We start from the raw sequence: 14,400 nt of genomic DNA, 5'->3' as shown, positions 1-14,400 counted from the left end.
TAAAATGAGGTAATTGGTGTGGGCCCTAATTTAATATGATTGTCATCCTTGTAAGAAGAGAACAGAGCTATCTACAAGCCCAGAAGAGAGAAGCCTCAAAAGAAACCAAGGTGACCTTGACCTCAGACTTCTAGCTTCCAGAATTGCATGACTATAATTTTCTGTTGTTTACTCTCCTTGGTCTATGATTCTGTTATGACAGCCAAAGCAAACAAATACATCCCTGGCCTTGGGGTTGGCAAACTTTTCTGTAAATAGCCAGATAATAGACATTTTAGACTTCCTGGGACCTGTGGTCTCTGCGACAATCATGCAACTCTGCCACTGCAGCATCAAAGCAGCCATAGGCAACACTCTAAATGAATGGACCTGGCTGTGTTCCAATAAAACTTTATTAACAAAAGTAGACAGGCTGTCCTTGCACTGTGATTTACTGATTCCTGCCCCAGATGATTGGTTCAGAAGTTAGCACCTGACTGAGGCCTGGCCAGTCAACACTATTCTGTTCCTCCAACCAGAATGTTTCAATATCCAATTAGGATGAGGCTCCAGAACTTGCTCCAAACCAGTAGGAAAAACACTCTCTTTCCACTAGACTATATTATGAGGGTGTGAGAACGCAGCCACTGTGTTCAGAATCAAATCCAAAGTCCTTTCCATGACTTCAAGGAATGCTGAGCTTCAGGCACACATCTGCCACCTTCTATCTGTTTTTACAAGGTCCAGAATGCAATAGATGCACATAGATGCCTAAAGAACAAATAAGCAGTAATCAACAACTTAATTTTATATATGTAAAAAAATATTTTATATATATTTATATATATATTTTATACACATATATAAAATATAAATAATACATATATCCAAATGGTCTTGGCTGCTTGCTTGAATCAAGTTAACAAGAAGAGTGTTGATTGCACTGTTTGAAAACAACCTAAAGTAATATATCATGCTGCATTTACTTGGCACCTTATATAACAAGAATGTTAAAAGAATAACAAGACCCAGGAGAAAATGCAAGGGGGAAGATATCCAGAGTCTCTGAGAATGCCCAGAGAAAAGCAGCTTTAAAAACAAATTTGGTCAGTAATAAGGGAGATAGATTCAAGGATTGCTGAAATTTTTTCTGCCAGCTTCTGTAATTTTAATTTAGATCATTAACAGAAGAATTCAACCTGGCTTCCCAGTATGGATCGGAGAGAAGAAAATATTGGAGCTTAAAAAAAAAAAACAAACTGAGAATCGAATCGTGTATTACTTTCTTTCCAGACTGATAGTTATTCTGTGTAGTAATTATTAAGAAAATTGGGTGTGAGTTTGCTTGTGTCCAATGGCTCTTGGTGCTGGTGTCGGTTGGTTAGCAGACCAAGTTATGCTGCAGTAAGTAATAAGCAACACCAAAATTTCAGGGGCTTTACATGAGTTTATTTCTTGTTCCTGCAAAGCTCGAAGTCTGGGCAGCCTTCTGGGGAAGCCACCCTCTATGTGGTAGCTACTTCTACGGCATTTCCACTTCAGTAGATGCCTGACTCCAAGAACATGAAGAATCACACACTGCCTCTTAAATGCTTTCATCCAGGAGTGTCAGATGACCCTTCTATCTTCAACCCTTTGGCCAGAACTAGTCACATGGCTTTATCAGCCACAGAAAGCCGGGAAATGTAGTCTTTTCTGTATCTAGGAAGAGGGGAAGGATGGGAAATCGTAATTATCACAGTAAGATGCTTACAAGATGGGGGAGTGGGAGAAGCAACTGAATTCTTGCAAACCAATGGGGAGGAAGCAGAGAGGAATAGGGATGCAGATGAATGGAAAGGAGACACACTCAGGTGCGACACCGTGAAGTTGTTCTCAAAATACACCCTTGTACCAACGCCTGCTTATGACATTGTTCACTGAGCTGTGTAAAAGAGAAAAAAGAAAGAACATGTCATAAAACTGAATTAACAATATGATCCTTCATTATTGCTAAGATTGACGATCATAAATGGCCTTTATACATCTTTTTTGTTTTAAAATGTCATTTCTTTTACGACTTGATAGTGCTAATAGTTAGTAGTTGCTTATCTAATGCCCTAACGTGGCAAAATAATGTCCATCTGTAAAATGAAATTCTGGGAGTCATTGACCTAGTTAATGGCTTTGCCTAGAGCCTGCTTTAGCTGTGTAAGGAAATTTACTTTTTTGAGCACCCGTTTTGCCCTGTTGAACACATTTCAAAGGAAGGTATCATTATTCCAAATTTATAAATAAGGCCACAGAGAATTAAAATAAGTGGTTCCTGGTTATAATTTCTCAAGTTCTCCCAGTCTTCAGCCCTATAATAAGTCCCTTATTCCTTCTTACTTCTTGTGGTTCTTCATGGGGATCCTCAGCTCAGGACCTACACCTGGAGAATCTGACTTATGACAAATTGCTGAATAAATGATATGCTTTGTGACTTACCAAGGCCGCACTGTCATTAGAAAGCAAGGCTGGACCTCAGTCCAGATGGACATGACTGAAGTCCACATTCAGTCCCCAGAGCCCACTACCACTTTAGGTACTGAGCTACCCCAAAGCAGCAAATTAAGAGGAACTTCTGGGTCACATTCACCAAGTGCACATTGGCAGAAATTCCTCCAGATACGGAATAATTATATTTAATGCTAAGCCTATTAAGGAAGCACGCCTTGCCTGCACACTGGCAACAAGAAGGAGTTACCATTGTGGAGAATCACACAGTAGGGTATCTGAGAGCAAAAACTGACTAATTCTCAGCACAGGTGCTCTTATGGAATATTGATAGCTCTTCTGAAGACAAAGTAGAGTATCTTTGGCTCTTTTTACACCAGCAGGTGTTTCTCACTCCCAGAGCCCAAAATGTATGTGCCTCCTAAGACTGTAAAAATAGGCACCTCTCACATTTCTCTATAGGAACACTTAGAAACAAACAACATTTGGAAAACCGCATACATCTTATATGAATTTGTTCCACTTTTCCAAGGGGCTTGCTAAGTCTGAAAGATGAGCATAGATATTGGTATATTCATAAATTTCTGGTGCTAAGGCACTTAAAATTCACTGTTCCTGAGAAAGGCACGATGAGGCAGAACGACTGTGAATAAGCATTGCTAAGCATTGCTTTTTTGGAGATTTCTTCACTAAACAAATCTGTAAATATCCAAAGTGCTTTTATTATTATTAAAACCCTAAATCTTATGAATTCATATTAAATATATCAAACATTAATTTGGGTATTGGGAAAGCCTCCAATAAAACTTAATTTTTCTGACTTAATAGCTGTTACCAACAAAATGAGGCCATTTTTATACCAAATATTTTCCATCTATATAAATTTCTAACAATCCCTCTTGTGTCTACACTTTCTTCTCAGTAGATGAAAATAAAAAGTTCTATAGATCATGAATTGTTTTAAAGCTACTTTTGTACCAGGACCTCAAAAAACACACAGAATGTACTTTCTTTTAAGTGCTCTGCAACCTAGGACTTATAATACATTGTCACAAAATATCACAGATCTTATTATCCATCAGAAATATTTAGATGGAATAGTTAAATAAATGAGGCAAAGATTTGCTTCCTTAAAATTATGGTTCCCATTTGAGGCTATAAAAAGGTACTAAAGCATAAGGAGAACATTACCCTAAAGTTTCGGAGGAAATACAGAACTTAACAAGGATCTAAAAGAAATGGACAAATTTTTTTTTAATACTTACTGGTAAATAGCAACTAATTTTATATCTAAATAGGAAGAAAATGAAGAGTTCTCTATGAAATACAAGTAGGTAGCCATAAGAATTGAAAGCAAAAATGTATTTTTGAAAAGCCAAATAAAATATTATTTTTTTAAAGATTTTATTTATTTATTTGATAGAGGTCACAAGTAGGTAGAGAGTCAGGCAGAAAGAGAGAGTAAAGGAAGCAGGCTCCCCGCGGAGCAGAGAGCCCAATGCAGGGCTCGATCCCAGGACCCTGGGATCATGACCTGAGCCGAAGGCAGAGGCTTTAACCCACTGAGCCACCCAGGTGCCCCCCAAATAAAATTTTTAAAGAATTCAAGGAAATCTAAACCCTAACAGGATGATTAAAGTCCACATTAGAGATAGTTTAAAACAGAAAATACATTGTAGAAAATTGTGGTACAAAGAACTTGGGAAACCCTCAAGAATACAGAGAAGGGGGGAAAAAGCAATGAAAATCAATTTTTTAAAAGATGGAAATACAAAAGGAGTAATCATAAAACAGAATATCATATAAGACTAAATGTGATGATATACACAATGGAATATTAGTCAGCCATTAAAAAGGATTAACTATTGCCATCTGTGACAACAGGAATGAACCTAGAGTGTATTATGCTAAGTGAAATAGTCATACAAAGACAAATACCATATGATTTCACTTACATGTGAAAATCTAAAATCTAAAAACAAATGAAAAAAAAAGACCAAGGAGCAGAATCAGATCTGTAAATATAGAAAACAAACTGATGGTTGCCAGAGGGAAGGCGAGGGTTGGAGAATAAGCAAAATGGTTGAAGGGGAGTTGGAGGCTTCCAATTATGGCATGACTAAGTCATGGGAATAAAAGGTATAGCACAGGAAATATAGCCAATGGTATTGTAATAGTATTGTATGGTAATAGGTGGTAACTACAATTGTGGTGAGCATAGCATACCGTATAAACTTGTTGAATCACTGTGTTGTACACTGTATTCACAGTACTCAATTAAAAAAAAAAAAAGACCAGACATGCTGATTGTGCCAATAAATATAAATGGATTATATTTCCCTGTCAAATCATTAGGAATTTTGAATAAGATTTTAAAAAATAAATCTCTATTTTGATTAAAACATATATACCAAAAAGGAAGCTTAAAATAATAAAGGAAGATCTATCAGACAAATGCAAATAAAAAATGAGGCATGAATGAGAAGTAAAGTAGGTGAAAATTCAGTGTTTATGCACATATGCATGGACAGGGTGTGCTGGAGGCATCTTGTACTGGCTCACACAGATGATTGTGCACATCTCTTCCCACCTTGACATTTGGCAGCATCACAGTGCTTGTTTTGCAGAGAGCTTGTTGGTACCAGCACACCACTGTATGTATTTCTTTCCTGAACTCCACTTCTCAGTGTTTCCCAGCATAATGGATATGATTTATCATCTTTGATCTTGGTTATCATCACTAAAGTACTCTTATTTACTATGATGGTTAACTTTATGTGTCAATTACACAGGGCCATAGGGTACCCAGATATTTGGTGAAATATTATTATTATTGTGGGTGAAATATTATTATTATTGTGGGTGTTTCTGCAAGGGTGACTTTGAACGAGATTAACATTTTAATCAATAGAGTAAAACAGATTGTCTTTCATAATGTCAGGGGGGCTAATCTAATCAATTGAAGCCTTAAATAAAACAAAAAGAATGACCTTCCCATCAGTAAGAGAAAAGTCTCCAGGAGACTGCCTTTGGACCTCATCTACATTATCGACTCTACAGGATCCTGAGACTGCCAGCCTTTGGACTGAAATTGTACCATAGGCTTTCCTGGATCTCTCTTGGATCTATAAACACACACAATAAACACATCCACATACCTTATTGGTTTCATTTTTCTAGAGATGCCTGATAAATACATTTATATATAACATGCTTCTCTTTAAGCATTGCTTTATAGCTATATGAAGAAGATTAATTTAGATTTAGTGCAAACAGTCATTTTATACCATGAATTCTGTATTCTTAATTTCCGTAATTTGATTCATTTGTTAGTTGTCTGGAGTCTGAGGGAAATACTTCCAGGACGAGTATGTTAAAGGTATACATCTTGATCATGTCTGAGATTGTCTGTTGCATTCTCAATCTTAGCCTTATTTTTTTTCATCATAAGTTGTCTTTTTTTCTGTCTGAATGCCCAGCATATTCTTTTTCTTCTTAAAATTCAAAAGGTTCATGAAAATAGTCTGTTTGATTTGAAGATGAACGTTTTAGCACATGGTTCTGCCCTCTTGAATTGGGGTCCTCCTTACAGTCACTAACCATATGGTGGTACTGTTGTAATTCTACAAACCCTTTCTACTGACACCTCTAAAAAAATCAAACATAAAACCCTCTTAGCCTTGATGCTATGTGGGTTATACTCTTTGCTAGTCTATTTTCATGAGTTCATTGTGGCCTATGCTCAGGAAACCATAAATTTAACATAGAAGTCCTTATTCAGCTAAAAGGAAAAAGGGGGGGCATCTCTATTATTCCTTTGAATTATTTCATCTCTATATGCTGTTTGTTCTTTCTGAAAATTTTCTCATTCTTCTCTCTCTATTCTACATTTCTTTTGTCTTTCCCTTAAGTTCTTAAGTCTGTGTTCATGACTTTGTCCTCTTCCTTTGAGTTTTGGGAGAAATTACTAAACATGTCTTCCATGGCGCTGGTTCCATTTTCTGCAGTAGATAACCCATAACTAGACAATTGGGTCCATTGCGGATTTTAGCTGATGCATCGTGTATTTTCTCTCCACACAATCCTTCTGATCTCCACCTCTTTCCTCTGTAAGACCACTCACAAATGCAATGTTTCCAAATATCGCTCCTAAGAATTATGTTCAGATACAATTTAGAAAAATTCTAAAATTTGAGTATTTTCCCATCTCCTCCAACACCTCTAGTTTGCAAGGTGATTTTTGTTCAGATTGTTGAGTTTGATCCCACTCTTTTGAAATTGGCTATACTTTCATACATCAGTTGGTTTCTTGTGTACTTGCATATCTGTGGTGATGAGCAGTGATGCCAAAACCATTGTGTCTGGTCCTGGTGGTGTGTCTGTCAGAGCTTGAGTCGAAACATGATTCACTCCCCTCCTCAATCAGTTTTGGGCAGGCTTTCTCCCACTTCTTTCCTCTCTTTACCCTGTAAGGAAATTCCTCCCAAAGAATTAAACTGTCCAATCTTACTCTATTATAGGGGAAACCAGTTCCATTACGGATTTGGTCTACTCTATCCCTAACGTGTATCATCTCTCTTCTACCTGCAATGCAAGTTTCCCCCTCTCTTCTCCAACAAGCTACTTTGCCAGAGTGCAATCAACCCATCTGACTCCGTTGCATTTCTTTTTGAAGACTCTATTACACAAATACATGCCTCGTCCCTAGACCTTCATCAGTCATTAGTCCCACCAAGACAGAGAATATCCCAGGGGGATGTTTTGTTTTTCCTGAAATGATGTGAGATAATTAAGATGCTATTAACTAGTCTTGAATCATTTTGGAGTCTTTTAAATTCGTTATCTAATGAGATTAGGGACTCGCTCTGATGTTATGGGAAGGTAATTTATTTCCTTCATCAAAATGAACAAGCAATTGCTCACATCCCAAAAAGATGGTAAACACCATCTATATTTGTGGTGTTATGTTTGAGAATAGGACATGAAAAGATGACAAAGCCTCTCTGACCTATTACTGATTCCATCAAGTGGAAATCTGCACTTATGCAAGTCAATTAGAATAAAAATAATAAAGCATGCTAAGTGGTACATGCACACAAATCAGATCAAGTTTTTGTAGTTATGTTCACACATACTCTATATGCTACATATTGACAAAGCACAAACTCACTGATCTATATATTGCTATAAATCAATACAATATGCACACATACGTAAAATCTAGAATGCATCCATATTTTACTAAATGGAATCTATACATTTATTCTTCAGTTCCTTCCCTTGGATTTACTGCTAACTCAGAATAAATTCACCCAAAAAGTTAATATTCAATTTCTACTTACCCATTACCGTCTTCTTTCTTTGGAACCATAGGAATTTTGCTGGAGAAAGACATGAGAAAAAAGTTTCATCTAAAAGTATTTTCTTTATTTAATTTTAATAATATAATTTAACATGTAACTGGTGTCTGAAATAAAATGTGTGGTGGATAAAAAGTTCAGGGGGCGCCTGGGTGGCTCAGTGGGTTAAAGCCTCTGCCTTCCGTTCAGGTCAGGATCCCGGGGTCCTGGGATCGAGCCCCGCATAGGGCTCTCTGCTCAGTGGGGAGCCTGCCCCCCCCCCACCTCTGCCTGTCTCTCTGCCTACTTGTGATCTCTGTCTGTCAAACAAATAAATAAAATCTTAAAAAAAAAAAAGTTTGGGACAGAAATGTGTCTTTTCTCAGGGTGCTGACAATTTGATATAAAGTACAGTTCTTCAAAGCTGCAGCTCACCCTCAAAAAATTACCTCCACACTATCTTTTGACGTCTGTGGTTGCCAAATTTCTCTGTACTTTCAGGCATCCATCTCATTCAGAAATATCCTTCCCCTAATATTTGCTGAGCTCTGACTATGTGTCATGTTAACTCAGCTCATCTTCAAAACATTCCCAAGATCCACCTTTCATTTCTGTGCTCTCATTTTACAAATGAAAAGTCTGAGGCTCAAAGACTTGCCTACAGCCATGAAATTCCTAAGATGCAGAAGCAGGGCTCCAAGACATGGCTCTTTGGTTGCAGAGCCCAGGCTTTTGCCGGTGTCACTGGGCTGAAACTCCTTGGAATAGAGCCTCTTTGGCTACGGTGGTTATGTCCCATAGACGGACATCCATGGACGTTCCAGAGTGTTGTTAGTTACTTAAATAAAACACCTGTGGACATCAAGGATGGATTAATACTAGAAGATCTAAAATTCAATGTATTTCTTCAATAGATCAAAGAAAAAAATCATGATTACGTCAATAGATGCTGAAAAATATTTGATAAAAGCCAGAGTCTGTTCCAGATTTGAAATGAACCCCTCAATAGGAGAAATGATGTGTATGAAAACTACCCTAGATCAGCAAAAGCATATTAAAGTGGATATGATCAGGGGCGCCTGGGTGGCTCAGTGGGTTAAAGCCTCTGCCTTCAGCTCAGGTCATGGTCTCAGGGTCCTGGGATCGAGCCCCGCATATGGGTCTCTGCTCGGCGGGGAGCCTGCTTCCTCCTCTCTTTCTGCCTGCCTCTCTGCCTACTTGTGATCTCTAATAAATAAATTTATATATATATATATATATATATATATATATATATATATATATATATATAATGAAAATGATCAGTTCCACTAAAACCAGAGGCAAGGCATGATCACTTTCTTCTGCAGCAACCTCCCAGCAAAGTCCCAGAGCTCTGGAAGGCAGACTTTGTGTCCTCCCCACTGGTGGATTCTTCTCCCAAGAAACAAACATGACCAAGAGGAAATATATAGAGAACGTGAAGCATGGAGATCCCTCAGTGAAGCCAGCTAGTCTGCCAGCCTCACCAAAGCACACCGATGGCCAATGTGGGGCTCTGCCAACAACCATTGTCCATTCTGATTACACCTGGCCGGCCCCAGGAAGAAGTGGCACAAGTCTTAGAGGCTAGGACGAGAGCTATTGATTCTCAACATTTCCAGAAGATGGGAGAATTAATGTTTCCATTTTCTCTTTATTTTTTTTAAATATTTTATTTATTTATTTGACAGACAGAGACCACAAGTAGGCAGAGAGGCAGGCAGAGAGAGAGGAGGAAGCAGGCCCCCTGCAGAGCAGAGAGCCCGATGTGGGGCTTGATCCCAGGACCCTGGGATCATGACCTGAGCCGAAGGCAGAGGCTTTAACCCACTGAGCCACCCAGGCGCCCCAATGTTTCCATTTTAAGGGGAGTGTGGGCAGCAGAGCTCTAGCTGGGTGGCCCATCACAGTGACAGACCTCATATTCTTCGATGAAACTCATGGTTTAAAAAAAAAAGAAAAATCAAGGATTTATCTGAAAGTGGCCTAGGAGGGGACAAGAAGAAAGAATGCTATTTACTTTCTTTTTTCCAGATTGAGTAAAGAACCAACCTTGTGATTTGTCTTAAAGAGTAATTCCCGTGAGTAAACTATTTCACAGCCTCATTTCTCGCACTGAAATGATATGTAAACTATCAAACTATTTCCTCCTTCTGTCGTTCCAAGCACTTGTCTTGACTTCTAAACATAATTCCTCACTCTAAATGTCAATGCTGTATATCGTATCTCCCTGTGCAGGTAAAAGCAGGCAACGATTAGATCTACATTAAATAATAAATTCCACTTTTGAAATGAACCAACTTTGAATTTCCTGAACCTATTTTTTTTTTTTTTTAACTGAGAAAGCCCCTTCACCCCATGGCATTTCTTAGGAAAATATAAAAAGAGAACTCCAAATTAAGCTACCTCAGAGGTCAGGAAAACACCAGGCTATGAAAAAATATTTTAATAGGTTATAATTTAATTTCATTTATTTAATGAATTGATTTTATTCCCAAAATGCAGCACAATGTATATTTGATGTCTTATTTTTTATTGAATTCAATTTTTGTTTTTATTTAATTTTTCATACCAAGGGATCCAAAATAACAAATATAAGACAATGTACGATATCTCCCTCTTTTCCTCATTCCCATCTGTCTAATTTCCTCCAAAAGAAAACCAACAGTGTTACCTTCCTATATATCCTGCCACATTTTCTGTATATTCAAGCATAAATATATATTGACAAAAGTATCTTACACGCCATTCTGCACTTTGCTTTTTTCACTTAACAAAATCAATTCTTTGTGTTTAATGAGAAACTCCAGGGTTTGGGGGGGACAGATGGCAATAAAATATTAGGATTTTTTGGTAATCATAATATTCTTGCATACATGCTTGGGATGATAACTAGCTATTAGTTATAATTTGTAGATTTAATTCTGTATACATGCTCCACCCCCATGACAAGTTCTTACAGAAACATGACATGGTTTATTTCTTTTTAAGATGATCATTGGTCACTACAAGCAATGTGATCCAGTAACCAGGCCCAAATTTATTGTCACCCACCTGTTTCTTTCCCTGACTGTGCTTCTATGAGACTAGGTAGAACCGTATTTGGAGAAAACACCAGAAGTCTGTGTGTAAGTCTCCTTGTGACAAGGTGCCAGGGAAATGCCTCCCCCCGCTGCCCGTCACCACCCCTACGTCCCTTTCTTTACAAGAAACACTAACTCCAAATCAGGCAAGTGGATTACAACAGTGTCGGTAGTGCCTAGTGACAAAGACAGCTTTTTTTTTTTAAGATTGTATTTGTTTATTAGTGAGAGAGAGAGAGAATGAACATAAGTGGGGGAGGGGCAGAGGAAAAGGGAAAAGCACACTTCCCTCTAGCAGGGAGCCTGATGTGGGTCTCAATCCCACGACCTCGACCTCAGGCTCATGACCTGAGCCAAAGGCAGATGATTAACTGACTGAACCACCCAGGCACCCCATAAATGAATAGTTCTTAGAACATTGTCATTCACAAGGTCAAAGCTCTTTGTCAAGGCCATAGTCAGGGCTTGTGTAATCACCAGGACCCCATGGCCCAAAGGGCCCCAGGCTTGGTTGAATGCTCTGCTATTGCCATCTTGAAATTCCCATTACATTTTTAACAGGATGCCCTGAATTCTCATTTGCACTGGGCCCCACAAATTATATAGCTAGTCCTCTCTCCCTTTTCAGAATACATTGTAAGAGGGAATATGCAGTGGGAGAGAAGGAATGTCTCTAAAAATAAGGGAAAACACAGTTCACAAAGCTTGCCTGACTTAAGTATTTCTTCCCCCAGGGAGAGTCTCCTCCAGGCTCCTTGTAAATCCGTACAAAAGGTTAATTGCCTAATCCATAAGAACCGCTATCATTTTCAGATGTCCTTGCAAAGAGGGGCAGGTAATTGGTTTTCATGCTCAGATTCATTCTTACTTTTTTTTTTCCTTTGCCGTTAATGATGAATGGTTTGTCAAACAGTAAAAAATATTTTTATATTTTTATTTTAATTACACAGTCATCAAAAGTCCTTATTTCCAAGAGAAGAGATTAGCTTAATGATTAAATTCCCTCTGCTTCTCTGAGTAATCATTACTTAACCAAATACAAGTCTTCTCTCAGTGGACTAATGATACAGTTTTAGTACGCAGGTGACTTCATTTTCAGAGAATTAATGTAAGTGATCTGCAACAGTGGGTTCCCACGAACCTCAGGTCCCCAGCAAAATTCTGCAAGTACTACAAAGACTTCATCCTGTGTCTACCAACCCTTGCCTGCAGACAGAATCCTAACAGACTGCTCAAGGTCATATACTAAAAATTTTCAAATGCTTCTAGATGCTGTCGGGATTAATAATCCACAAATCTATTTGAAACTGTTGCTGAATTCATAGCAGCTTTTTAAAAGTATCATAGCAGCCAACAGGCACAGAGCTCCGACTGTCATCATGAGGGATTGATCCAAGAGTGTTCTGAGTTTAGGTTAAAGGGATGCATATGCATCCCTGGAAAGGAAGGGAACCAGATGAGCCACATGTTCAAGTCTAAAAGACCCGGGATGTCATTCGTGGGCTGCCAGTGGCCGGCATCTAAGGAGGCAGTTGCAGGAGGGCTATCTACAGGTTTAGAAGTCAGGTAGGCTGTGCTTCCTGCTCCAGCTTAGTTGGAGCCCTTGGGCAGGCTACTTACCCTCTCTATGTCTTATTCTCCGCACTTATAAAATAAGGAAAATAATAGTACCTACCTTATCCTCTTAGTGAACATCATCTTTCCAAGGAAGATCCCGGTGGTAGAAGGAACTCCTGTCTCCATATAGGGGGAGGAAAGAGCTGAACATGGCAAGCTAGAGCCAGGACAGTGGTTAGCAATGTGCACGGCAGATCCATGGAAAAATCTAGCTGTCATGTCTACACAGTGCAAACCTATGCTAGAGATGCCTTGGGTAATGTTATCATGGTCAGGTCACTTGCCCACCTGTTTCTAGCCGAGTGGTTTTCCTAACCCATATGATCATTGAAAAGCACACTCCAGCTCAGCATTTCTCAGTTGTTTTGTTCATTACCTTTTAAGACATTGTTTCCTCTAATTCTTCCTAATTGCCTTTCTAATGAAATTTTAATACAGCAGATGTATTGCAATTCTGTGCGTTATGATTAATTTCATGCGTCAACTTGGCTGGACCATGAGTTGCAAACCCCACCCCTAGGGTACAGACTTGGAAAGGAGCTGTAGGCTCCAGATGGGGGGTTCTTGGCCAAGCAAGATAGTGACACGTGGCTTCTGGGGACCCCTTGTCTCAGTTCTGTCTTTCCAGACTGTGGGCTGGACACCTTCCCTGAAAGCCGGTCCTAGGACTTCGGGCCCCACCTGGCTTGCTTCACTTCTGATACCCCCATCTTCCTTCAAGTTCTAGACCTGAACCCCCCTTACCCCTCTATGTAAAACTTCTGAAATTCTCTTTTCCTTTCATAATCATCTTTAAAGCATTTAAAACCTGGACCCCAAAGGTTAGCAACCACGGACTGCTTTCCCCTTATCAGAGGGTAGCGATGATTCAGGCATCAAACACTCCTTGGCATTAAGAGGGAATGTTTGGTTTTAATCCTTTCGGGTCTGTGTGCTTCGGGTCCTAGAATGAGTTGGATTGTTTTAAAGCAGCTGTCATGAAGTTTCTGAGTTAAAATTGGTTGAATGCTGGGGCGCCTGGGTGGCTCAGTCCATTAAACATCTGCTTTCGGCTCAGGTCATGATCCCAGGGTCCTGGATTTGAGCATCACATCAGGATCCCTGCTCAGGGGAGAGCCTGCTTCTCCCTCTCCTTCTGCTGCTCCCCCTGCTGTTCTCTTTCTCTTTTTCTCTGTCAAATAAATTAAAAAATTAAAATCTTGGGATGCCTGGGTGGCTCAGTTGGTTAAGCCACTGCCTTCGGCTCAGGTCATGATCCCAGGGTCCTGAGATCAAGTCCCGCATCAGGCTCCTTGCTCAGTGGGGAGCCTGCTTCTCTTTCTGCCTCTGCCTGCCGCTCTGCCTGCTTGTGTTCTCTCTCTCTCTCTCTCTCTCTCTGGCAAATAAGTAAATAAATAAAATCTTTTTTTAAAAAAAATTAAAATCTTAAACAAAAATTGGTTGACTATTCATGTCCTGCTATATTCTTCTTCTCTCTAACAATCACGTGAGGTAGGTCCTATGACCAGCCCTGTGTTTTTTTTAAGATTTATTTATTTGCAAGAGAGAGACAGAGAGAACACGTGTGTGCCATTTGGGAGGTTGGGAGAGGGAGAGAGAGAATCCCAAGCAGACTCCGTGCTGAGCATGAAGCCCGAGTGGGGCTCCATCTCACAACCCCGAGATCATGGCTGAGCCAAAACCATGAGTCAGTTGCTCCACTGAGTTCACCACCCAAGCACCTCTCTCACCCCCATTTTAAAGATGAGGCAACTCAGGCACAGAGAGGTTAAGTAACTTGACTGAGGTCACACAGCTCGTAGGTACCTAAGCTCAGTTTCCAACTTTAAACCACCACAAGCTAACTCTAAGGGTCTCACAGGTATTCCAGCCCTAGAATAGGA

This window comes from Mustela erminea, chromosome 20 (assembly GCF_009829155.1).
Source record: "Mustela erminea isolate mMusErm1 chromosome 20, mMusErm1.Pri, whole genome shotgun sequence".
NCBI lineage: Eukaryota > Metazoa > Chordata > Mammalia > Carnivora > Mustelidae > Mustela > Mustela erminea.
This window is presented reverse-complemented; position numbering follows the sequence as displayed.